General features: G+C 41.7%; 20 non-coding genes across 20 annotated transcripts; 11 read left to right on the plus strand and 9 right to left on the minus strand.

The window, feature by feature from the left end:
- Positions 1-699: 699 nt before the first annotated feature.
- trnad-guc (transfer RNA aspartic acid (anticodon GUC)) lies at positions 700-771 on the plus strand. The gene has a single exon. It is a non-coding gene; the product is annotated as a tRNA-Asp (tRNA).
- Positions 772-1760: 989 nt separating this feature from the next.
- trnad-guc (transfer RNA aspartic acid (anticodon GUC)) lies at positions 1761-1832 on the minus strand. Its single transcript has one exon. It is a non-coding gene; the product is annotated as a tRNA-Asp (tRNA).
- Positions 1833-2804: 972 nt separating this feature from the next.
- trnad-guc (transfer RNA aspartic acid (anticodon GUC)) lies at positions 2805-2876 on the plus strand. Its single transcript has one exon. It is a non-coding gene; the product is annotated as a tRNA-Asp (tRNA).
- Positions 2877-4912: 2036 nt separating this feature from the next.
- Positions 4913-4984, plus strand: trnad-guc (transfer RNA aspartic acid (anticodon GUC)). Its single transcript has one exon. It is a non-coding gene; the product is annotated as a tRNA-Asp (tRNA).
- Positions 4985-5973: 989 nt separating this feature from the next.
- trnad-guc (transfer RNA aspartic acid (anticodon GUC)) lies at positions 5974-6045 on the minus strand. The gene has a single exon. It is a non-coding gene; the product is annotated as a tRNA-Asp (tRNA).
- A 973-nt stretch (positions 6046-7018) lies between these two features.
- trnad-guc (transfer RNA aspartic acid (anticodon GUC)) lies at positions 7019-7090 on the plus strand. The gene has a single exon. It is a non-coding gene; the product is annotated as a tRNA-Asp (tRNA).
- A 989-nt stretch (positions 7091-8079) lies between these two features.
- trnad-guc (transfer RNA aspartic acid (anticodon GUC)) lies at positions 8080-8151 on the minus strand. The gene has a single exon. It is a non-coding gene; the product is annotated as a tRNA-Asp (tRNA).
- A 972-nt stretch (positions 8152-9123) lies between these two features.
- On the plus strand, positions 9124-9195 carry trnad-guc (transfer RNA aspartic acid (anticodon GUC)). Its single transcript has one exon. It is a non-coding gene; the product is annotated as a tRNA-Asp (tRNA).
- Positions 9196-10196: 1001 nt separating this feature from the next.
- On the minus strand, positions 10197-10268 carry trnad-guc (transfer RNA aspartic acid (anticodon GUC)). The gene has a single exon. It is a non-coding gene; the product is annotated as a tRNA-Asp (tRNA).
- Positions 10269-11240: 972 nt separating this feature from the next.
- Positions 11241-11312, plus strand: trnad-guc (transfer RNA aspartic acid (anticodon GUC)). Its single transcript has one exon. It is a non-coding gene; the product is annotated as a tRNA-Asp (tRNA).
- A 1001-nt stretch (positions 11313-12313) lies between these two features.
- trnad-guc (transfer RNA aspartic acid (anticodon GUC)) lies at positions 12314-12385 on the minus strand. Its single transcript has one exon. It is a non-coding gene; the product is annotated as a tRNA-Asp (tRNA).
- Positions 12386-13357: 972 nt separating this feature from the next.
- On the plus strand, positions 13358-13429 carry trnad-guc (transfer RNA aspartic acid (anticodon GUC)). The gene has a single exon. It is a non-coding gene; the product is annotated as a tRNA-Asp (tRNA).
- Positions 13430-14430: 1001 nt separating this feature from the next.
- trnad-guc (transfer RNA aspartic acid (anticodon GUC)) lies at positions 14431-14502 on the minus strand. The gene has a single exon. It is a non-coding gene; the product is annotated as a tRNA-Asp (tRNA).
- A 972-nt stretch (positions 14503-15474) lies between these two features.
- Positions 15475-15546, plus strand: trnad-guc (transfer RNA aspartic acid (anticodon GUC)). The gene has a single exon. It is a non-coding gene; the product is annotated as a tRNA-Asp (tRNA).
- Positions 15547-16547: 1001 nt separating this feature from the next.
- On the minus strand, positions 16548-16619 carry trnad-guc (transfer RNA aspartic acid (anticodon GUC)). Its single transcript has one exon. It is a non-coding gene; the product is annotated as a tRNA-Asp (tRNA).
- Positions 16620-17591: 972 nt separating this feature from the next.
- Positions 17592-17663, plus strand: trnad-guc (transfer RNA aspartic acid (anticodon GUC)). Its single transcript has one exon. It is a non-coding gene; the product is annotated as a tRNA-Asp (tRNA).
- A 1001-nt stretch (positions 17664-18664) lies between these two features.
- Positions 18665-18736, minus strand: trnad-guc (transfer RNA aspartic acid (anticodon GUC)). Its single transcript has one exon. It is a non-coding gene; the product is annotated as a tRNA-Asp (tRNA).
- Positions 18737-19708: 972 nt separating this feature from the next.
- trnad-guc (transfer RNA aspartic acid (anticodon GUC)) lies at positions 19709-19780 on the plus strand. The gene has a single exon. It is a non-coding gene; the product is annotated as a tRNA-Asp (tRNA).
- A 1001-nt stretch (positions 19781-20781) lies between these two features.
- Positions 20782-20853, minus strand: trnad-guc (transfer RNA aspartic acid (anticodon GUC)). Its single transcript has one exon. It is a non-coding gene; the product is annotated as a tRNA-Asp (tRNA).
- Positions 20854-21825: 972 nt separating this feature from the next.
- Positions 21826-21897, plus strand: trnad-guc (transfer RNA aspartic acid (anticodon GUC)). The gene has a single exon. It is a non-coding gene; the product is annotated as a tRNA-Asp (tRNA).
- The last annotated feature ends 781 nt before the right edge of the window (positions 21898-22678 follow it).

The raw sequence follows: 22678 nt of genomic DNA on the forward strand, positions 1-22678 counted from the left end.
TTTAATTTTATGTCTTCGCCGAGCTTCTTCCTGAACAAAAACTGCAGAGCAACAAAACAGGTGATTGTCACTTTCAGAATATTATTGTACGGAGACTATTTGAGGACTGGATGCAGAGCAATTGTGATTTTTACTAACTGGTGATTAAGGTGACAGATTAGAAATTCATTCATTGGTACAAATCTGACAGACTTCAGATCCCGTCATTCATCAACCTGTTTCATCTCTGCGTTTCAAAATTCAACAAGTTTCTTGTAGAATTAATAATTCTTAAGTGAATTAAAATTCCACAGCATTGAGTAACCCCGAGTTTTATGCTCATTTTAATTGATCTGCAAGATTTCACGAAATCTACGACAGAAATAGAACAAAAATCAGCCAAATTATCCATATTCTGACTCTCAGTATTTCTGAGTCAATCCATGTGCATGTGTGTCTGTTTCTGCGTGTCTGTCTGTCTGTCTGTGTATGTGCCTCATATTTTCTATATTTTCCTGAGAAGATCTGTCTCTTTCTGTCTCACTCTCTCCCGCGTTACCCACATCATGATCCAACATGTGATGCAAAAGTGGTCGGTAATTTTTCTTTCAACAGTGGTTCGTGGAAAGTGAAACAAACTGTCATCAAATGAACAGTTCAAACAGATTCACTGAAAAGTGAAGCATCTTTGGTGAATATACGGTAAATGTCTGTACCAATTCCTCGTTAGTATAGTGGTGAGTATCCCCGCCTGTCACGCGGGAGACCGGGGTTCAATTCCCCGACGAGGAGGTTATTGCTGCTTTCGAAGCTTCACTTTCATTTATCTGAAATATTGGATGTTGAAAATACAATGAAAAACTGACTCGGCCTTTCCCACTTCTGCAATTTGATTTCACAGCGATTTTAAATATCTGCTCTCTGCCTCACGCTTCAGCTCGATGTGAGAACCACAATGATGGGCAAGAAATAAAACGCAGAATCGCGCTGTCACCAGCCCGAAACAGAGAGAGACAGGTCTCGGAACAGGCGCAGACATGAAAGATCTTACATACAGCAATGAAAAGGATGCACGTTTCAGTGAATCTATTTTGATGACAATTTGTTTAACTTTCCACATGCCACTGTTGAAAGAAGACTTACTTTCTATCTCTTTATTAGTCAAGGTCCAGAGAAAAATTATTTGGGGAGCAGGGAAAAAGTGACAGATAGAAAGAAAGAGAGAGACACTCAGAAACGCATATAACAAGTGAGACAGACATAGTCATATTCACACATACACAAACACACACATTCCTAGCTACATAAACACACCAATAACCTGAAAGTAACACAGGACTACTTGACAAACAGTGGAAGCAGCATGCTGTTGAGAGAGCTTAGCGATCCCACAAACAACGGATCAGATCAAAGCTCTGCAGTCCTGCCACACCCATTTGTGAATGATGGTGGATAATTAAACAACTAACGGGAAGAGGCTCTATGAACATCCCCATCCTCAATGATGGTAAAGCCCAGCACGTGAGTGCAAAGTTTTAGAAACCGTCTTCAGCCAGAAGTGCCGAGTGGATGATCCATCTCGGCCTCCTCCCGAAATCCCCACCATCACAGAAGCCAGTCGAACATCGAGGTGAAGAGTGACGCTGAGAGCAGATTTTAAAACCGCTGGAAAATCAGTGAAATTAAATTGGGGAAAGTGGGAAACTCCGAGTCAGTTTTTCACTGTATATTCCGCATCCAATATTGGAGATAAAAGCTTTTGAAGGCGGCGAAAATTTAATCTCCTCGTCGGGGAATTGAACCCCGGTCTCCCGCGTGACAGGCGGGGATACTCACCACTATACTAACGAGGAGCTGCTACATTGACCGTGCACTCATCCCAGATGGCGTTAGACATGCTTCATGTATCAGTGCATTTCTTTTAACTATTTATTTGATGATAGTTTGTTTCATTTTCCACGGGCCACTCTTGAAAGAACCTTTTACATTTCCTTCTCTTTGTTAGACAACGACAACTGACTCTGTCTTTCTTTCGTTCTTTCTTTCTCTCTTATCGTGGTGAGTTGCCCCGCCTGAGTCAGGGGTTTAATTCCCCGACGGGGAGGAAGCATTTATCAGACGCCAACTTTTAATTTTATGTCTTCGCCGAGCTTCTTCCTGAACAAAAACTGCAGAGCAACAAAACAGGTGATTGTCACTTTCAGAATATTATTGTACGGAGACTATTTGAGGACTGGATGCAGAGCAATTGTGATTTTTACTAACTGGTGATTAAGGTGACAGATTAGAAATTCATTCATTGGTTCAAATCTGACAGACTTCAGATCCCGTCATTCATCAACCTGTTTCATCTCTGCGTTTCAAAATTCAACAAGTTTCTTGTAGAATTAATAATTCTTAAGTGAATTAAAATTCCACAGCATTGAGTACCTCGAGTTTTATGCTCATTTTAATTGATCTGCAAGATTTCACGAAATCTACGACAGAAATAGAACAAAAATCAGCCAAATTATCCATATTCTGACTCTCAGTATTTCTGAGTCAATCCATGTGCATGTGTGTCTGTTTCTGTGTGTCTGTCTGTCTGTCTGTGTATGTGCCTCATATTTTCTATATTTTCCTGAGAAGATCTGTCTCTTTCTGTCTCACTCTCTCCCGCGTTACCCACATCATGATCCAACATGTGATGCAAAAGTGGTCGGTAATTTTTCTTTCAACAGTGGTTCGTGGAAAGTGAAACAAACTGTCATCAAATGAACAGTTCAAACAGATTCACTGAAAAGTGAAGCATCTTTGGTGAATATACGGTAAATGTCTGTACCAATTCCTCGTTAGTATAGTGGTGAGTATCCCCGCCTGTCACGCGGGAGACCGGGGTTCAATTCCCCGACGAGGAGGTTATTGCTGCTTTCGAAGCTTCACTTTCATTTATCTGAAATATTGGATGTTGAAAATACAATGAAAAACTGACTCGGCCTTTCCCACTTCTGCAATTTGATTTCACAGCGATTTTAAATATCTGCTCTCTGCCTCACGCTTCAGCTCGATGTGAGAACCACAATGATGGGCAAGAAATAAAACGCAGAATCGCGCTGTCACCAGCCCGAAACAGAGAGAGACAGGTCTCGGAACAGGCGCAGACATGAAAGATCTTACATACAGCAATGAAAAGGATGCACGTTTCAGTGAATCTATTTTAACGACTTCTTTGATGACAATTTGTTTAACTTTCCACATGCCACTGTTGAAAGAAGACTTACTTTCTATCTCTTTATTAGTCAAGGTCCAGAGAAAAATTATTTGGGGAGCAGGGAAAAAGTGACAGATAGAAAGAAAGAGAGAGACACTCAGAAACGCATATAACAAGTGAGACAGACATAGTCATATTCACACATACACAAACACACACATTCCTAGCTACATAAACACACCAATAACCTGAAAGTAACACAGGACTACTTGACAAACAGTGGAAGCAGCATGCTGTGGATAGAGCTTAGCGATCCCACAAACAACGGATCAGATCAAAGTTCTGCAGTCCTGCCACACCCATTTGTGAATGATGGTGGATAATTAAACAACTAACGGGAAGAGGCTCTATGAACATCCCCATCCTCAATGATGGTAAAGCCCAGCACGTGAGTGCAAAGTTTTAGAAACCGTCTTCAGCCAGAAGTGCCGAATGGATGATCCATCTCGGCCTCCTCCCGAAATCCCCACCATCACAGAAGCCAGTCGAACATCGAGGTGAAGAGTGACGCTGAGAGCAGATTTTAAAACCGCTGGAAAATCAGTGAAATTAAATTGGGGAAAGTGGGAAACTCCGAGTCAGTTTTTCACTGTATATTCCGCATCCAATATTGGAGATAAAAGCTTTTGAAGGCGGCGAAAATTTAATCTCCTCGTCGGGGAATTGAACCCCGGTGACAGGCGGGGATACTCACCACTATACTAACGAGGAGCTGCTACATTGACCGTGCACTCATCCCAGATGGCGTTAGACATGCTTCATGTATCAGTGCATTTCTTTTAACTATTTATTTGATGATAGTTTGTTTCATTTTCCACGGGCCACTCTTGAAAGAACCTTTTACATTTCCTTCTCTTTGTTAGACAACGACAACTGACTCTGTCTTTCTTTCGTTCTTTCTTTCTCTCTTATCGTGGTGAGTTGCCCCGCCTTCGTCCGGGGTTTCATTCCCCGACGGGGAGGAAGCATTTATCAGACGCCAACTTTTAATTTTATGTCTTCGCCGAGCTTCTTCCTGAACAAAAACTGCAGAGCAACAAAACAGGTGATTGTCACTTTCAGAATATTATTGTACGGAGACTATTTGAGGACTGGATGCAGAGCAATTGTGATTTTTACTAACTGGTGATTAAGGTGACAGATTAGAAATTCATTCATTGGTTCAAATCTGACAGACTTCAGATCCCGTCATTCATCAACCTGTTTCATCTCTGCGTTTCAAAATTCAACAAGTTTCTTGTAGAATTAATAATTCTTAAGTGAATTAAAATTCCACAGCATTGAGTACCTCGAGTTTTATGCTCATTTTAATTGATCTGCAAGATTTCACGAAATCTACGACAGAAATAGAACAAAAATCAGCCAAATTATCCATATTCTGACTCTCAGTATTTCTGAGTCAATCCATGTGCATGTGTGTCTGTTTCTGTGTGTGTGTCTGTCTGTCTGTGTATGTGCCTCATATTTTCTATATTTTCCTGAGAAGATCTGTCTCTTTCTGTCTCACTCTCTCCCGCGTTACCCACATCATGATCCAACATGTGATGCAAAAGTGGTCGGTAATTTTTCTTTCAACAGTGGTTCGTGGAAAGTGAAACAAACTGTCATCAAATGAACAGTTCAAACAGATTCACTGAAAAGTGAAGCATCTTTGGTGAATATACGGTAAATGTCTGTACCAATTCCTCGTTAGTATAGTGGTGAGTATCCCCGCCTGTCACGCGGGAGACCGGGGTTCAATTCCCCGACGAGGAGGTTATTGCTGCTTTCGAAGCTTCACTTTCATTTATCTGAAATATTGGATGTTGAAAATACAATGAAAAACTGACTCGGCCTTTCCCACTTCTGCAATTTGATTTCACAGCGATTTTAAATATCTGCTCTCTGCCTCACGCTTCAGCTCGATGTGAGAACCACAATGATGGGCAAGAAATAAAACGCAGAATCGCGCTGTCACCAGCCCGAAACAGAGAGAGACAGGTCTCGGAACAGGCGCAGACATGAAAGATCTTACATACAGCAATGAAAAGGATGCACGTTTCAGTGAATCTATTTTGATGACAATTTGTTTAACTTTCCACATGCCACTGTTGAAAGAAGACTTACTTTCTATCTCTTTATTAGTCAAGGTCCAGAGAAAAATTATTTGGGGAGCAGGGAAAAAGTGACAGATAGAAAGAAAGAGAGAGACACTCAGAAACGCATATAACAAGTGAGACAGACATAGTCATATTCACACATACACAAACACACACATTCCTAGCTACATAAACACACCAATAACCTGAAAGTAACACGGGACTACTTGACAAACAGTGGAAGCAGCATGCTGTTGAGAGAGCTTAGCGATCCCACAAACAACGGATCAGATCAAAGCTCTGCAGTCCTGCCACACCCATTTGTGAATGATGGTGGATAATTAAACAACTAACGGGAAGAGGCTCTATGAACATCCCCATCCTCAATGATGGTAAAGCCCAGCACGTGAGTGCAAAGTTTTAGAAACCGTCTTCAGCCAGAAGTGCCGAGTGGATGATCCATCTCGGCCTCCTCCCGAAATCCCCACCATCACAGAAGCCAGTCGAACATCGAGGTGAAGAGTGACGCTGAGAGCAGATTTTAAAACCGCTGGAAAATCAGTGAAATTAAATTGGGGAAAGTGGGAAACTCCGAGTCAGTTTTTCACTGTATATTCCGCATCCAATATTGGAGATAAAAGCTTTTGAAGGCGGCGAAAATTTAATCTCCTCGTCGGGGAATTGAACCCCGGTCTCCCGCGTGACAGGCGGGGATACTCACCACTATACTAACGAGGAGCTGCTACATTGACCGTGCACTCATCCCAGATGGCGTTAGACATGCTTCATGTATCAGTGCATTTCTTTTAACTATTTATTTGATGATAGTTTGTTTCATTTTCCACGGGCCACTCTTGAAAGAACCTTTTACATTTCCTTCTCTTTGTTAGACAACGACAACTGACTCTGTCTTTCTTTCGTTCTTTCTTTCTCTCTTATCGTGGTGAGTTGCCCCGCCTTAGTCCGGGGTTTCATTCCCCGACGGGGAGGAAGCATTTATCAGACGCCAACTTTTAATTTTATGTCTTCGCCGAGCTTCTTCCTGAACAAAAACTGCAGAGCAACAAAACAGGTGATTGTCACTTTCAGAATATTATTGTACGGAGACTATTTGAGGACTGGATGCAGAGCAATTGTGATTTTTACTAACTGGTGATTAAGGTGACAGATTAGAAATTCATTCATTGGTTCAAATCTGACAGACTTCAGATCCCGTCATTCATCAACCTGTTTCATCTCTGCGTTTCAAAATTCAACAAGTTTCTTGTAGAATTAATAATTCTTAAGTGAATTAAAATTCCACAGCATTGAGTAACCCCGAGTTTTATGCTCATTTTAATTGATCTGCAAGATTTCACGAAATCTACGACAGAAATAGAACAAAAATCAGCCAAATTATCCATATTCTGACTCTCAGTATTTCTGAGTCAATCCATGTGCATGTGTGTCTGTTTCTGCGTGTCTGTCTGTCTGTCTGTGTATGTGCCTCATATTTTCTATATTTTCCTGAGAAGATCTGTCTCTTTCTGTCTCACTCTCTCCCGCGTTACCCACATCATGATCCAACATGTGATGCAAAAGTGGTCGGTAATTTTTCTTTCAACAGTGGTTCGTGGAAAGTGAAACAAACTGTCATCAAATGAACAGTTCAAACAGATTCACTGAAAAGTGAAGCATCTTTGGTGAATATACGGTAAATGTCTGTACCAATTCCTCGTTAGTATAGTGGTGAGTATCCCCGCCTGTCACGCGGGAGACCGGGGTTCAATTCCCCGACGAGGAGGTTATTGCTGCTTTCGAAGCTTCACTTTCATTTATCTGAAATATTGGATGTTGAAAATACAATGAAAAACTGACTCGGCCTTTCCCACTTCTGCAATTTGATTTCACAGCGATTTTAAATATCTGCTCTCTGCCTCACGCTTCAGCTCGATGTGAGAACCACAATGATGGGCAAGAAATAAAACGCAGAATCGCGCTGTCACCAGCCCGAAACAGAGAGAGACAGGTCTCGGAACAGGCGCAGACATGAAAGATCTTACATACAGCAATGAAAAGGATGCACGTTTCAGTGAATCTATTTTGATGACAATTTGTTTAACTTTCCACATGCCACTGTTGAAAGAAGACTTACTTTCTATCTCTTTATTAGTCAAGGTCCAGAGAAAAATTATTTGGGGAGCAGGGAAAAAGTGACAGATAGAAAGAAAGAGAGAGACACTCAGAAACGCATATAACAAGTGAGACAGACATAGTCATATTCACACATACACAAACACACACATTCCTAGCTACATAAACACACCAATAACCTGAAAGTAACACAGGACTACTTGACAAACAGTGGAAGCAGCATGCTGTTGAGAGAGCTTAGCGATCCCACAAACAACGGATCAGATCAAAGCTCTGCAGTCCTGCCACACCCATTTGTGAATGATGGTGGATAATTAAACAACTAACGGGAAGAGGCTCTATGAACATCCCCATCCTCAATGATGGTAAAGCCCAGCACGTGAGTGCAAAGTTTTAGAAACCGTCTTCAGCCAGAAGTGCCGAGTGGATGATCCATCTCGGCCTCCTCCCGAAATCCCCACCATCACAGAAGCCAGTCGAACATCGAGGTGAAGAGTGACGCTGAGAGCAGATTTTAAAACCGCTGGAAAATCAGTGAAATTAAATTGGGGAAAGTGGGAAACTCCGAGTCAGTTTTTCACTGTATATTCCGCATCCAATATTGGAGATAAAAGCTTTTGAAGGCGGCGAAAATTTAATCTCCTCGTCGGGGAATTGAACCCCGGTCTCCCGCGTGACAGGCGGGGATACTCACCACTATACTAACGAGGAGCTGCTACATTGACCGTGCACTCATCCCAGATGGCGTTAGACATGCTTCATGTATCAGTGCATTTCTTTTAACTATTTATTTGATGATAGTTTGTTTCATTTTCCACGGGCCACTCTTGAAAGAACCTTTTACATTTCCTTCTCTTTGTTAGACAACGACAACTGACTCTGTCTTTCTTTCGTTCTTTCTTTCTCTCTTATCGTGGTGAGTTGCCCCGCCTGAGTCAGGGGTTTAATTCCCCGACGGGGAGGAAGCATTTATCAGACGCCAACTTTTAATTTTATGTCTTCGCCGAGCTTCTTCCTGAACAAAAACTGCAGAGCAACAAAACAGGTGATTGTCACTTTCAGAATATTATTGTACGGAGACTATTTGAGGACTGGATGCAGAGCAATTGTGATTTTTACTAACTGGTGATTAAGGTGACAGATTAGAAATTCATTCATTGGTTCAAATCTGACAGACTTCAGATCCCGTCATTCATCAACCTGTTTCATCTCTGCGTTTCAAAATTCAACAAGTTTCTTGTAGAATTAATAATTCTTAAGTGAATTAAAATTCCACAGCATTGAGTACCTCGAGTTTTATGCTCATTTTAATTGATCTGCAAGATTTCACGAAATCTACGACAGAAATAGAACAAAAATCAGCCAAATTATCCATATTCTGACTCTCAGTATTTCTGAGTCAATCCATGTGCATGTGTGTCTGTTTCTGTGTGTGTGTCTGTCTGTCTGTGTATGTGCCTCATATTTTCTATATTTTCCTGAGAAGATCTGTCTCTTTCTGTCTCACTCTCTCCCGCGTTACCCACATCATGATCCAACATGTGATGCAAAAGTGGTCGGTAATTTTTCTTTCAACAGTGGTTCGTGGAAAGTGAAACAAACTGTCATCAAATGAACAGTTCAAACAGATTCACTGAAAAGTGAAGCATCTTTGGTGAATATACGGTAAATGTCTGTACCAATTCCTCGTTAGTATAGTGGTGAGTATCCCCGCCTGTCACGCGGGAGACCGGGGTTCAATTCCCCGACGAGGAGGTTATTGCTGCTTTCGAAGCTTCACTTTCATTTATCTGAAATATTGGATGTTGAAAATACAATGAAAAACTGACTCGGCCTTTCCCACTTCTGCAATTTGATTTCACAGCGATTTTAAATATCTGCTCTCTGCCTCACGCTTCAGCTCGATGTGAGAACCACAATGATGGGCAAGAAATAAAACGCAGAATCGCGCTGTCACCAGCCCGAAACAGAGAGAGACAGGTCTCGGAACAGGCGCAGACATGAAAGATCTTACATACAGCAATGAAAAGGATGCACGTTTCAGTGAATCTATTTTAACGACTTCTTTGATGACAATTTGTTTAACTTTCCACATGCCACTGTTGAAAGAAGACTTACTTTCTATCTCTTTATTAGTCAAGGTCCAGAGAAAAATTATTTGGGGAGCAGGGAAAAAGTGACAGATAGAAAGAAAGAGAGAGACACTCAGAAACGCATATAACAAGTGAGACAGACATAGTCATATTCACACATACACAAACACACACATTCCTAGCTACATAAACACACCAATAACCTGAAAGTAACACAGGACTACTTGACAAACAGTGGAAGCAGCATGCTGTGGATAGAGCTTAGCGATCCCACAAACAACGGATCAGATCAAAGTTCTGCAGTCCTGCCACACCCATTTGTGAATGATGGTGGATAATTAAACAACTAACGGGAAGAGGCTCTATGAACATCCCCATCCTCAATGATGGTAAAGCCCAGCACGTGAGTGCAAAGTTTTAGAAACCGTCTTCAGCCAGAAGTGCCGAATGGATGATCCATCTCGGCCTCCTCCCGAAATCCCCACCATCACAGAAGCCAGTCGAACATCGAGGTGAAGAGTGACGCTGAGAGCAGATTTTAAAACCGCTGGAAAATCAGTGAAATTAAATTGGGGAAAGTGGGAAACTCCGAGTCAGTTTTTCACTGTATATTCCGCATCCAATATTGGAGATAAAAGCTTTTGAAGGCGGCGAAAATTTAATCTCCTCGTCGGGGAATTGAACCCCGGTCTCCCGCGTGACAGGCGGGGATACTCACCACTATACTAACGAGGAGCTGCTACATTGACCGTGCACTCATCCCAGATGGCGTTAGACATGCTTCATGTATCAGTGCATTTCTTTTAACTATTTATTTGATGATAGTTTGTTTCATTTTCCACGGGCCACTCTTGAAAGAACCTTTTACATTTCCTTCTCTTTGTTAGACAACGACAACTGACTCTGTCTTTCTTTCGTTCTTTCTTTCTCTCTTATCGTGGTGAGTTGCCCCGCCTTCGTCCGGGGTTTCATTCCCCGACGGGGAGGAAGCATTTATCAGACGCCAACTTTTAATTTTATGTCTTCGCCGAGCTTCTTCCTGAACAAAAACTGCAGAGCAACAAAACAGGTGATTGTCACTTTCAGAATATTATTGTACGGAGACTATTTGAGGACTGGATGCAGAGCAATTGTGATTTTTACTAACTGGTGATTAAGGTGACAGATTAGAAATTCATTCATTGGTTCAAATCTGACAGACTTCAGATCCCGTCATTCATCAACCTGTTTCATCTCTGCGTTTCAAAATTCAACAAGTTTCTTGTAGAATTAATAATTCTTAAGTGAATTAAAATTCCACAGCATTGAGTACCTCGAGTTTTATGCTCATTTTAATTGATCTGCAAGATTTCACGAAATCTACGACAGAAATAGAACAAAAATCAGCCAAATTATCCATATTCTGACTCTCAGTATTTCTGAGTCAATCCATGTGCATGTGTGTCTGTTTCTGTGTGTGTGTCTGTCTGTCTGTGTATGTGCCTCATATTTTCTATATTTTCCTGAGAAGATCTGTCTCTTTCTGTCTCACTCTCTCCCGCGTTACCCACATCATGATCCAACATGTGATGCAAAAGTGGTCGGTAATTTTTCTTTCAACAGTGGTTCGTGGAAAGTGAAACAAACTGTCATCAAATGAACAGTTCAAACAGATTCACTGAAAAGTGAAGCATCTTTGGTGAATATACGGTAAATGTCTGTACCAATTCCTCGTTAGTATAGTGGTGAGTATCCCCGCCTGTCACGCGGGAGACCGGGGTTCAATTCCCCGACGAGGAGGTTATTGCTGCTTTCGAAGCTTCACTTTCATTTATCTGAAATATTGGATGTTGAAAATACAATGAAAAACTGACTCGGCCTTTCCCACTTCTGCAATTTGATTTCACAGCGATTTTAAATATCTGCTCTCTGCCTCACGCTTCAGCTCGATGTGAGAACCACAATGATGGGCAAGAAATAAAACGCAGAATCGCGCTGTCACCAGCCCGAAACAGAGAGAGACAGGTCTCGGAACAGGCGCAGACATGAAAGATCTTACATACAGCAATGAAAAGGATGCACGTTTCAGTGAATCTATTTTAACGACTTCTTTGATGACAATTTGTTTAACTTTCCACATGCCACTGTTGAAAGAAGACTTACTTTCTATCTCTTTATTAGTCAAGGTCCAGAGAAAAATTATTTGGGGAGCAGGGAAAAAGTGACAGATAGAAAGAAAGAGAGAGACACTCAGAAACGCATATAACAAGTGAGACAGACATAGTCATATTCACACATACACAAACACACACATTCCTAGCTACATAAACACACCAATAACCTGAAAGTAACACAGGACTACTTGACAAACAGTGGAAGCAGCATGCTGTGGATAGAGCTTAGCGATCCCACAAACAACGGATCAGATCAAAGTTCTGCAGTCCTGCCACACCCATTTGTGAATGATGGTGGATAATTAAACAACTAACGGGAAGAGGCTCTATGAACATCCCCATCCTCAATGATGGTAAAGCCCAGCACGTGAGTGCAAAGTTTTAGAAACCGTCTTCAGCCAGAAGTGCCGAGTGGATGATCCATCTCGGCCTCCTCCCGAAATCCCCACCATCACAGAAGCCAGTCGAACATCGAGGTGAAGAGTGACGCTGAGAGCAGATTTTAAAACCGCTGGAAAATCAGTGAAATTAAATTGGGGAAAGTGGGAAACTCCGAGTCAGTTTTTCACTGTATATTCCGCATCCAATATTGGAGATAAAAGCTTTTGAAGGCGGCGAAAATTTAATCTCCTCGTCGGGGAATTGAACCCCGGTCTCCCGCGTGACAGGCGGGGATACTCACCACTATACTAACGAGGAGCTGCTACATTGACCGTGCACTCATCCCAGATGGCGTTAGACATGCTTCATGTATCAGTGCATTTCTTTTAACTATTTATTTGATGATAGTTTGTTTCATTTTCCACGGGCCACTCTTGAAAGAACCTTTTACATTTCCTTCTCTTTGTTAGACAACGACAACTGACTCTGTCTTTCTTTCGTTCTTTCTTTCTCTCTTATCGTGGTGAGTTGCCCCGCCTGAGTCAGGGGTTTAATTCCCCGACGGGGAGGAAGCATTTATCAGACGCCAACTTTTAATTTTATGTCTTCGCCGAGCTTCTTCCTGAACAAAAACTGCAGAGCAACAAAACAGGTGATTGTCACTTTCAGAATATTATTGTACGGAGACTATTTGAGGACTGGATGCAGAGCAATTGTGATTTTTACTAACTGGTGATTAAGGTGACAGATTAGAAATTCATTCATTGGTTCAAATCTGACAGACTTCAGATCCCGTCATTCATCAACCTGTTTCATCTCTGCGTTTCAAAATTCAACAAGTTTCTTGTAGAATTAATAATTCTTAAGTGAATTAAAATTCCACAGCATTGAGTACCTCGAGTTTTATGCTCATTTTAATTGATCTGCAAGATTTCACGAAATCTACGACAGAAATAGAACAAAAATCAGCCAAATTATCCATATTCTGACTCTCAGTATTTCTGAGTCAATCCATGTGCATGTGTGTCTGTTTCTGTGTGTGTGTCTGTCTGTCTGTGTATGTGCCTCATATTTTCTATATTTTCCTGAGAAGATCTGTCTCTTTCTGTCTCACTCTCTCCCGCGTTACCCACATCATGATCCAACATGTGATGCAAAAGTGGTCGGTAATTTTTCTTTCAACAGTGGTTCGTGGAAAGTGAAACAAACTGTCATCAAATGAACAGTTCAAACAGATTCACTGAAAAGTGAAGCATCTTTGGTGAATATACGGTAAATGTCTGTACCAATTCCTCGTTAGTATAGTGGTGAGTATCCCCGCCTGTCACGCGGGAGACCGGGGTTCAATTCCCCGACGAGGAGGTTATTGCTGCTTTCGAAGCTTCACTTTCATTTATCTGAAATATTGGATGTTGAAAATACAATGAAAAACTGACTCGGCCTTTCCCACTTCTGCAATTTGATTTCACAGCGATTTTAAATATCTGCTCTCTGCCTCACGCTTCAGCTCGATGTGAGAACCACAATGATGGGCAAGAAATAAAACGCAGAATCGCGCTGTCACCAGCCCGAAACAGAGAGAGACAGGTCTCGGAACAGGCGCAGACATGAAAGATCTTACATACAGCAATGAAAAGGATGCACGTTTCAGTGAATCTATTTTAACGACTTCTTTGATGACAATTTGTTTAACTTTCCACATGCCACTGTTGAAAGAAGACTTACTTTCTATCTCTTTATTAGTCAAGGTCCAGAGAAAAATTATTTGGGGAGCAGGGAAAAAGTGACAGATAGAAAGAAAGAGAGAGACACTCAGAAACGCATATAACAAGTGAGACAGACATAGTCATATTCACACATACACAAACACACACATTCCTAGCTACATAAACACACCAATAACCTGAAAGTAACACAGGACTACTTGACAAACAGTGGAAGCAGCATGCTGTGGATAGAGCTTAGCGATCCCACAAACAACGGATCAGATCAAAGTTCTGCAGTCCTGCCACACCCATTTGTGAATGATGGTGGATAATTAAACAACTAACGGGAAGAGGCTCTATGAACATCCCCATCCTCAATGATGGTAAAGCCCAGCACGTGAGTGCAAAGTTTTAGAAACCGTCTTCAGCCAGAAGTGCCGAGTGGATGATCCATCTCGGCCTCCTCCCGAAATCCCCACCATCACAGAAGCCAGTCGAACATCGAGGTGAAGAGTGACGCTGAGAGCAGATTTTAAAACCGCTGGAAAATCAGTGAAATTAAATTGGGGAAAGTGGGAAACTCCGAGTCAGTTTTTCACTGTATATTCCGCATCCAATATTGGAGATAAAAGCTTTTGAAGGCGGCGAAAATTTAATCTCCTCGTCGGGGAATTGAACCCCGGTCTCCCGCGTGACAGGCGGGGATACTCACCACTATACTAACGAGGAGCTGCTACATTGACCGTGCACTCATCCCAGATGGCGTTAGACATGCTTCATGTATCAGTGCATTTCTTTTAACTATTTATTTGATGATAGTTTGTTTCATTTTCCACGGGCCACTCTTGAAAGAACCTTTTACATTTCCTTCTCTTTGTTAGACAACGACAACTGACTCTGTCTTTCTTTCGTTCTTTCTTTCTCTCTTATCGTGGTGAGTTGCCCCGCCTGAGTCAGGGGTTTAATTCCCCGACGGGGAGGAAGCATTTATCAGACGCCAACTTTTAATTTTATGTCTTCGCCGAGCTTCTTCCTGAACAAAAACTGCAGAGCAACAAAACAGGTGATTGTCACTTTCAGAATATTATTGTACGGAGACTATTTGAGGACTGGATGCAGAGCAATTGTGATTTTTACTAACTGGTGATTAAGGTGACAGATTAGAAATTCATTCATTGGTTCAAATCTGACAGACTTCAGATCCCGTCATTCATCAACCTGTTTCATCTCTGCGTTTCAAAATTCAACAAGTTTCTTGTAGAATTAATAATTCTTAAGTGAATTAAAATTCCACAGCATTGAGTACCTCGAGTTTTATGCTCATTTTAATTGATCTGCAAGATTTCACGAAATCTACGACAGAAATAGAACAAAAATCAGCCAAATTATCCATATTCTGACTCTCAGTATTTCTGAGTCAATCCATGTGCATGTGTGTCTGTTTCTGTGTGTGTGTCTGTCTGTCTGTGTATGTGCCTCATATTTTCTATATTTTCCTGAGAAGATCTGTCTCTTTCTGTCTCACTCTCTCCCGCGTTACCCACATCATGATCCAACATGTGATGCAAAAGTGGTCGGTAATTTTTCTTTCAACAGTGGTTCGTGGAAAGTGAAACAAACTGTCATCAAATGAACAGTTCAAACAGATTCACTGAAAAGTGAAGCATCTTTGGTGAATATACGGTAAATGTCTGTACCAATTCCTCGTTAGTATAGTGGTGAGTATCCCCGCCTGTCACGCGGGAGACCGGGGTTCAATTCCCCGACGAGGAGGTTATTGCTGCTTTCGAAGCTTCACTTTCATTTATCTGAAATATTGGATGTTGAAAATACAATGAAAAACTGACTCGGCCTTTCCCACTTCTGCAATTTGATTTCACAGCGATTTTAAATATCTGCTCTCTGCCTCACGCTTCAGCTCGATGTGAGAACCACAATGATGGGCAAGAAATAAAACGCAGAATCGCGCTGTCACCAGCCCGAAACAGAGAGAGACAGGTCTCGGAACAGGCGCAGACATGAAAGATCTTACATACAGCAATGAAAAGGATGCACGTTTCAGTGAATCTATTTTAACGACTTCTTTGATGACAATTTGTTTAACTTTCCACATGCCACTGTTGAAAGAAGACTTACTTTCTATCTCTTTATTAGTCAAGGTCCAGAGAAAAATTATTTGGGGAGCAGGGAAAAAGTGACAGATAGAAAGAAAGAGAGAGACACTCAGAAACGCATATAACAAGTGAGACAGACATAGTCATATTCACACATACACAAACACACACATTCCTAGCTACATAAACACACCAATAACCTGAAAGTAACACAGGACTACTTGACAAACAGTGGAAGCAGCATGCTGTGGATAGAGCTTAGCGATCCCACAAACAACGGATCAGATCAAAGCTCTGCAGTCCTGCCACACCCATTTGTGAATGATGGTGGATAATTAAACAACTAACGGGAAGAGGCTCTATGAACATCCCCATCCTCAATGATGGTAAAGCCCAGCACGTGAGTGCAAAGTTTTAGAAACCGTCTTCAGCCAGAAGTGCCGAGTGGATGATCCATCTCGGCCTCCTCCCGAAATCCCCACCATCACAGAAGCCAGTCGAACATCGAGGTGAAGAGTGACGCTGAGAGCAGATTTTAAAACCGCTGGAAAATCAGTGAAATTAAATTGGGGAAAGTGGGAAACTCCGAGTCAGTTTTTCACTGTATATTCCGCATCCAATATTGGAGATAAAAGCTTTTGAAGGCGGCGAAAATTTAATCTCCTCGTCGGGGAATTGAACCCCGGTCTCCCGCGTGACAGGCGGGGATACTCACCACTATACTAACGAGGAGCTGCTACATTGACCGTGCACTCATCCCAGATGGCGTTAGACATGCTTCATGTATCAGTGCATTTCTTTTAACTATTTATTTGATGATAGTTTGTTTCATTTTCCACGGGCCACTCTTGAAAGAACCTTTTACATTTCCTTCTCTTTGTTAGACAACGACAACTGACTCTGTCTTTCTTTCGTTCTTTCTTTCTCTCTTATCGTGGTGAGTTGCCCCGCCTGAGTCAGGGGTTTAATTCCCCGACGGGGAGGAAGCATTTATCAGACGCCAACTTTTAATTTTATGTCTTCGCCGAGCTTCTTCCTGAACAAAAACTGCAGAGCAACAAAACAGGTGATTGTCACTTTCAGAATATTATTGTACGGAGACTATTTGAGGACTGGATGCAGAGCAATTGTGATTTTTACTAACTGGTGATTAAGGTGACAGATTAGAAATTCATTCATTGGTTCAAATCTGACAGACTTCAGATCCCGTCATTCATCAACCTGTTTCATCTCTGCGTTTCAAAATTCAACAAGTTTCTTGTAGAATTAATAATTCTTAAGTGAATTAAAATTCCACAGCATTGAGTACCTCGAGTTTTATGCTCATTTTAATTGATCTGCAAGATTTCACGAAATCTACGACAGAAATAGAACAAAAATCAGCCAAATTATCCATATTCTGACTCTCAGTATTTCTGAGTCAATCCATGTGCATGTGTGTCTGTTTCTGCGTGTGTGTCTGTCTGTCTGTGTATGTGCCTCATATTTTCTATATTTTCCTGAGAAGATCTGTCTCTTTCTGTCTCACTCTCTCCCGCGTTACCCACATCATGATCCAACATGTGATGCAAAAGTGGTCGGTAATTTTTCTTTCAACAGTGGTTCGTGGAAAGTGAAACAAACTGTCATCAAATGAACAGTTCAAACAGATTCACTGAAAAGTGAAGCATCTTTGGTGAATATACGGTAAATGTCTATACCAATTCCTCGTTAGTATAGTGGTGAGTATCCCCGCCTGTCACGCGGGAGACCGGGGTTCAATTCCCCGACGAGGAGGTTATTGCTGCTTTCGAAGCTTCACTTTCATTTATCTGAAATATTGGATGTTGAAAATACAATGAAAAACTGACTCGGCCTTTCCCACTTCTGCAATTTGATTTCACAGCGATTTTAAATATCTGCTCTCTGCCTCACGCTTCAGCTCGATGTGAGAACCACAATGATGGGCAAGAAATAAAACGCAGAATCGCGCTGTCACCAGCCCGAAACAGAGAGAGACAGGTCTCGGAACAGGCGCAGACATGAAAGATCTTACATACAGCAATGAAAAGGATGCACGTTTCAGTGAATCTATTTTAACGACTTCTTTGATGACAATTTGTTTAACTTTCCACATGCCACTGTTGAAAGAAGACTTACTTTCTATCTCTTTATTAGTCAAGGTCCAGAGAAAAATTATTTGGGGAGCAGGGAAAAAGTGACAGATAGAAAGAAAGAGAGAGACACTCAGAAACGCATATAACAAGTGAGACAGACATAGTCATATTCACACATACACAAACACACACATTCCTAGCTACATAAACACACCAATAACCTGAAAGTAACACAGGACTACTTGACAAACAGTGGAAGCAGCATGCTGTGGATAGAGCTTAGCGATCCCACAAACAACGGATCAGATCAAAGTTCTGCAGTCCTGCCACACCCATTTGTGAATGATGGTGGATAATTAAACAACTAACGGGAAGAGGCTCTATGAACATCCCCATCCTCAATGATGGTAAAGCCCAGCACGTGAGTGCAAAGTTTTAGAAACCGTCTTCAGCCAGAAGTGCCGAATGGATGATCCATCTCGGCCTCCTCCCGAAATCCCCACCATCACAGAAGCCAGTCGAACATCGAGGTGAAGAGTGACGCTGAGAGCAGATTTTAAAACCGCTGGAAAATCAGTGAAATTAAATTGGGGAAAGTGGGAAACTCCGAGTCAGTTTTTCACTGTATATTCCGCATCCAATATTGGAGATAAAAGCTTTTGAAGGCGGCGAAAATTTAATCTCCTCGTCGGGGAATTGAACCCCGGTCTCCCGCGTGACAGGCGGGGATACTCACCACTATACTAACGAGGAGCTGCTACATTGACCGTGCACTCATCCCAGATGGCGTTAGACATGCTTCATGTATCAGTGCATTTCTTTTAACTATTTATTTGATGATAGTTTGTTTCATTTTCCACGGGCCACTCTTGAAAGAACCTTTTACATTTCCTTCTCTTTGTTAGACAACGACAACTGACTCTGTCTTTCTTTCGTTCTTTCTTTCTCTCTTATCGTGGTGAGTTGCCCCGCCTTCGTCCGGGGTTTCATTCCCCGACGGGGAGGAAGCATTTATCAGACGCCAACTTTTAATTTTATGTCTTCGCCGAGCTTCTTCCTGAACAAAAACTGCAGAGCAACAAAACAGGTGATTGTCACTTTCAGAATATTATTGTACGGAGACTATTTGAGGACTGGATGCAGAGCAATTGTGATTTTTACTAACTGGTGATTAAGGTGACAGATTAGAAATTCATTCATTGGTTCAAATCTGACAGACTTCAGATCCCGTCATTCATCAACCTGTTTCATCTCTGCGTTTCAAAATTCAACAAGTTTCTTGTAGAATTAATAATTCTTAAGTGAATTAAAATTCCACAGCATTGAGTACCTCGAGTTTTATGCTCATTTTAATTGATCTGCAAGATTTCACGAAATCTACGACAGAAATAGAACAAAAATCAGCCAAATTATCCATATTCTGACTCTCAGTATTTCTGAGTCAATCCATGTGCATGTGTGTCTGTTTCTGTGTGTGTGTCTGTCTGTCTGTGTATGTGCCTCATATTTTCTATATTTTCCTGAGAAGATCTGTCTCTTTCTGTCTCACTCTCTCCCGCGTTACCCACATCATGATCCAACATGTGATGCAAAAGTGGTCGGTAATTTTTCTTTCAACAGTGGTTCGTGGAAAGTGAAACAAACTGTCATCAAATGAACAGTTCAAACAGATTCACTGAAAAGTGAAGCATCTTTGGTGAATATACGGTAAATGTCTATACCAATTCCTCGTTAGTATAGTGGTGAGTATCCCCGCCTGTCACGCGGGAGACCGGGGTTCAATTCCCCGACGAGGAGGTTATTGCTGCTTTCGAAGCTTCACTTTCATTTATCTGAAATATTGGATGTTGAAAATACAATGAAAAACTGACTCGGCCTTTCCCACTTCTGCAATTTGATTTCACAGCGATTTTAAATATCTGCTCTCTGCCTCACGCTTCAGCTCGATGTGAGAACCACAATGATGGGCAAGAAATAAAACGCAGAATCGCGCTGTCACCAGCCCGAAACAGAGAGAGACAGGTCTCGGAACAGGCGCAGACATGAAAGATCTTACATACAGCAATGAAAAGGATGCACGTTTCAGTGAATCTATTTTAACGACTTCTTTGATGACAATTTGTTTAACTTTCCACATGCCACTGTTGAAAGAAGACTTACTTTCTATCTCTTTATTAGTCAAGGTCCAGAGAAAAATTATTTGGGGAGCAGGGAAAAAGTGACAGATAGAAAGAAAGAGAGAGACACTCAGAAACGCATATAACAAGTGAGACAGACATAGTCATATTCACACATACACAAACACACACATTCCTAGCTACATAAACACACCAATAACCTGAAAGTAACACAGGACTACTTGACAAACAGTGGAAGCAGCATGCTGTGGATAGAGCTTAGCGATCCCACAAACAACGGATCAGATCAAAGTTCTGCAGTCCTGCCACACCCATTTGTGAATGATGGTGGATAATTAAACAACTAACGGGAAGAGGCTCTATGAACATCCCCATCCTCAATGATGGTAAAGCCCAGCACGTGAGTGCAAAGTTTTAGAAACCGTCTTCAGCCAGAAGTGCCGAGTGGATGATCCATCTCGGCCTCCTCCCGAAATCCCCACCATCACAGAAGCCAGTCGAACATCGAGGTGAAGAGTGACGCTGAGAGCAGATTTTAAAACCGCTGGAAAATCAGTGAAATTAAATTGGGGAAAGTGGGAAACTCCGAGTCAGTTTTTCACTGTATATTCCGCATCCAATATTGGAGATAAAAGCTTTTGAAGGCGGCGAAAATTTAATCTCCTCGTCGGGGAATTGAACCCCGGTCTCCCGCGTGACAGGCGGGGATACTCACCACTATACTAACGAGGAGCTGCTACATTGACCGTGCACTCATCCCAGATGGCGTTAGACATGCTTCATGTATCAGTGCATTTCTTTTAACTATTTATTTGATGATAGTTTGTTTCATTTTCCACGGGCCACTCTTGAAAGAACCTTTTACATTTCCTTCTCTTTGTTAGACAACGACAACTGACTCTGTCTTTCTTTCGTTCTTTCTTTCTCTCTTATCGTGGTGAGTTGCCCCGCCTGAGTCAGGGGTTTAATTCCCCGACGGGGAGGAAGCATTTATCAGACGCCAACTTTTAATTTTATGTCTTCGCCGAGCTTCTTCCTGAACAAAAACTGCAGAGCAACAAAACAGGTGATTGTCACTTTCAGAATATTATTGTACGGAGACTATTTGAGGACTGGATGCAGAGCAATTGTGATTTTTACTAACTGGTGATTAAGGTGACAGATTAGAAATTCATTCATTGGTTCAAATCTGACAGACTTCAGATCCCGTCATTCATCAACCTGTTTCATCTCTGCGTTTCAAAATTCAACAAGTTTCTTGTAGAATTAATAATTCTTAAGTGAATTAAAATTCCACAGCATTGAGTACCTCGAGTTTTATGCTCATTTTAATTGATCTGCAAGATTTCACGAAATCTACGACAGAAATAGAACAAAAATCAGCCAAATTATCCATATTCTGACTCTCAGTATTTCTGAGTCAATCCATGTGCATGTGTGTCTGTTTCTGTGTGTGTGTCTGTCTGTCTGTGTATGTGCCTCATATTTTCTATATTTTCCTGAGAAGATCTGTCTCTTTCTGTCTCACTCTCTCCCGCGTTACCCACATCATGATCCAACATGTGATGCAAAAGTGGTCGGTAATTTTTCTTTCAACAGTGGTTCGTGGAAAGTGAAACAAACTGTCATCAAATGAACAGTTCAAACAGATTCACTGAAAAGTGAAGCATCTTTGGTGAATATACGGTAAATGTCTGTACCAATTCCTCGTTAGTATAGTGGTGAGTATCCCCGCCTGTCACGCGGGAGACCGGGGTTCAATTCCCCGACGAGGAGGTTATTGCTGCTTTCGAAGCTTCACTTTCATTTATCTGAAATATTGGATGTTGAAAATACAATGAAAAACTGACTCGGCCTTTCCCACTTCTGCAATTTGATTTCACAGCGATTTTAAATATCTGCTCTCTGCCTCACGCTTCAGCTCGATGTGAGAACCACAATGATGGGCAAGAAATAAAACGCAGAATCGCGCTGTCACCAGCCCGAAACAGAGAGAGACAGGTCTCGGAACAGGCGCAGACATGAAAGATCTTACATACAGCAATGAAAAGGATGCACGTTTCAGTGAATCTATTTTAACGACTTCTTTGATGACAATTTGTTTAACTTTCCACATGCCACTGTTGAAAGAAGACTTACTTTCTATCTCTTTATTAGTCAAGGTCCAGAGAAAAATTATTTGGGGAGCAGGGAAAAAGTGACAGATAGAAAGAAAGAGAGAGACACTCAGAAACGCATATAACAAGTGAGACAGACATAGTCATATTCACACATACACAAACACACACATTCCTAGCTACATAAACACACCAATAACCTGAAAGTAACACAGGACTACTTGACAAACAGTGGAAGCAGCATGCTGTGGATAGAGCTTAGCGATCCCACAAACAACGGATCAGATCAAAGTTCTGCAGTCCTGCCACACCCATTTGTGAATGATGGTGGATAATTAAACAACTAACGGGAAGAGGCTCTATGAACATCCCCATCCTCAATGATGGTAAAGCCCAGCACGTGAGTGCAAAGTTTTAGAAACCGTCTTCAGCCAGAAGCG

This window comes from Heptranchias perlo, chromosome 35 (assembly GCF_035084215.1).
Source record: "Heptranchias perlo isolate sHepPer1 chromosome 35, sHepPer1.hap1, whole genome shotgun sequence".
Lineage (NCBI taxonomy): Eukaryota > Metazoa > Chordata > Chondrichthyes > Hexanchiformes > Hexanchidae > Heptranchias > Heptranchias perlo.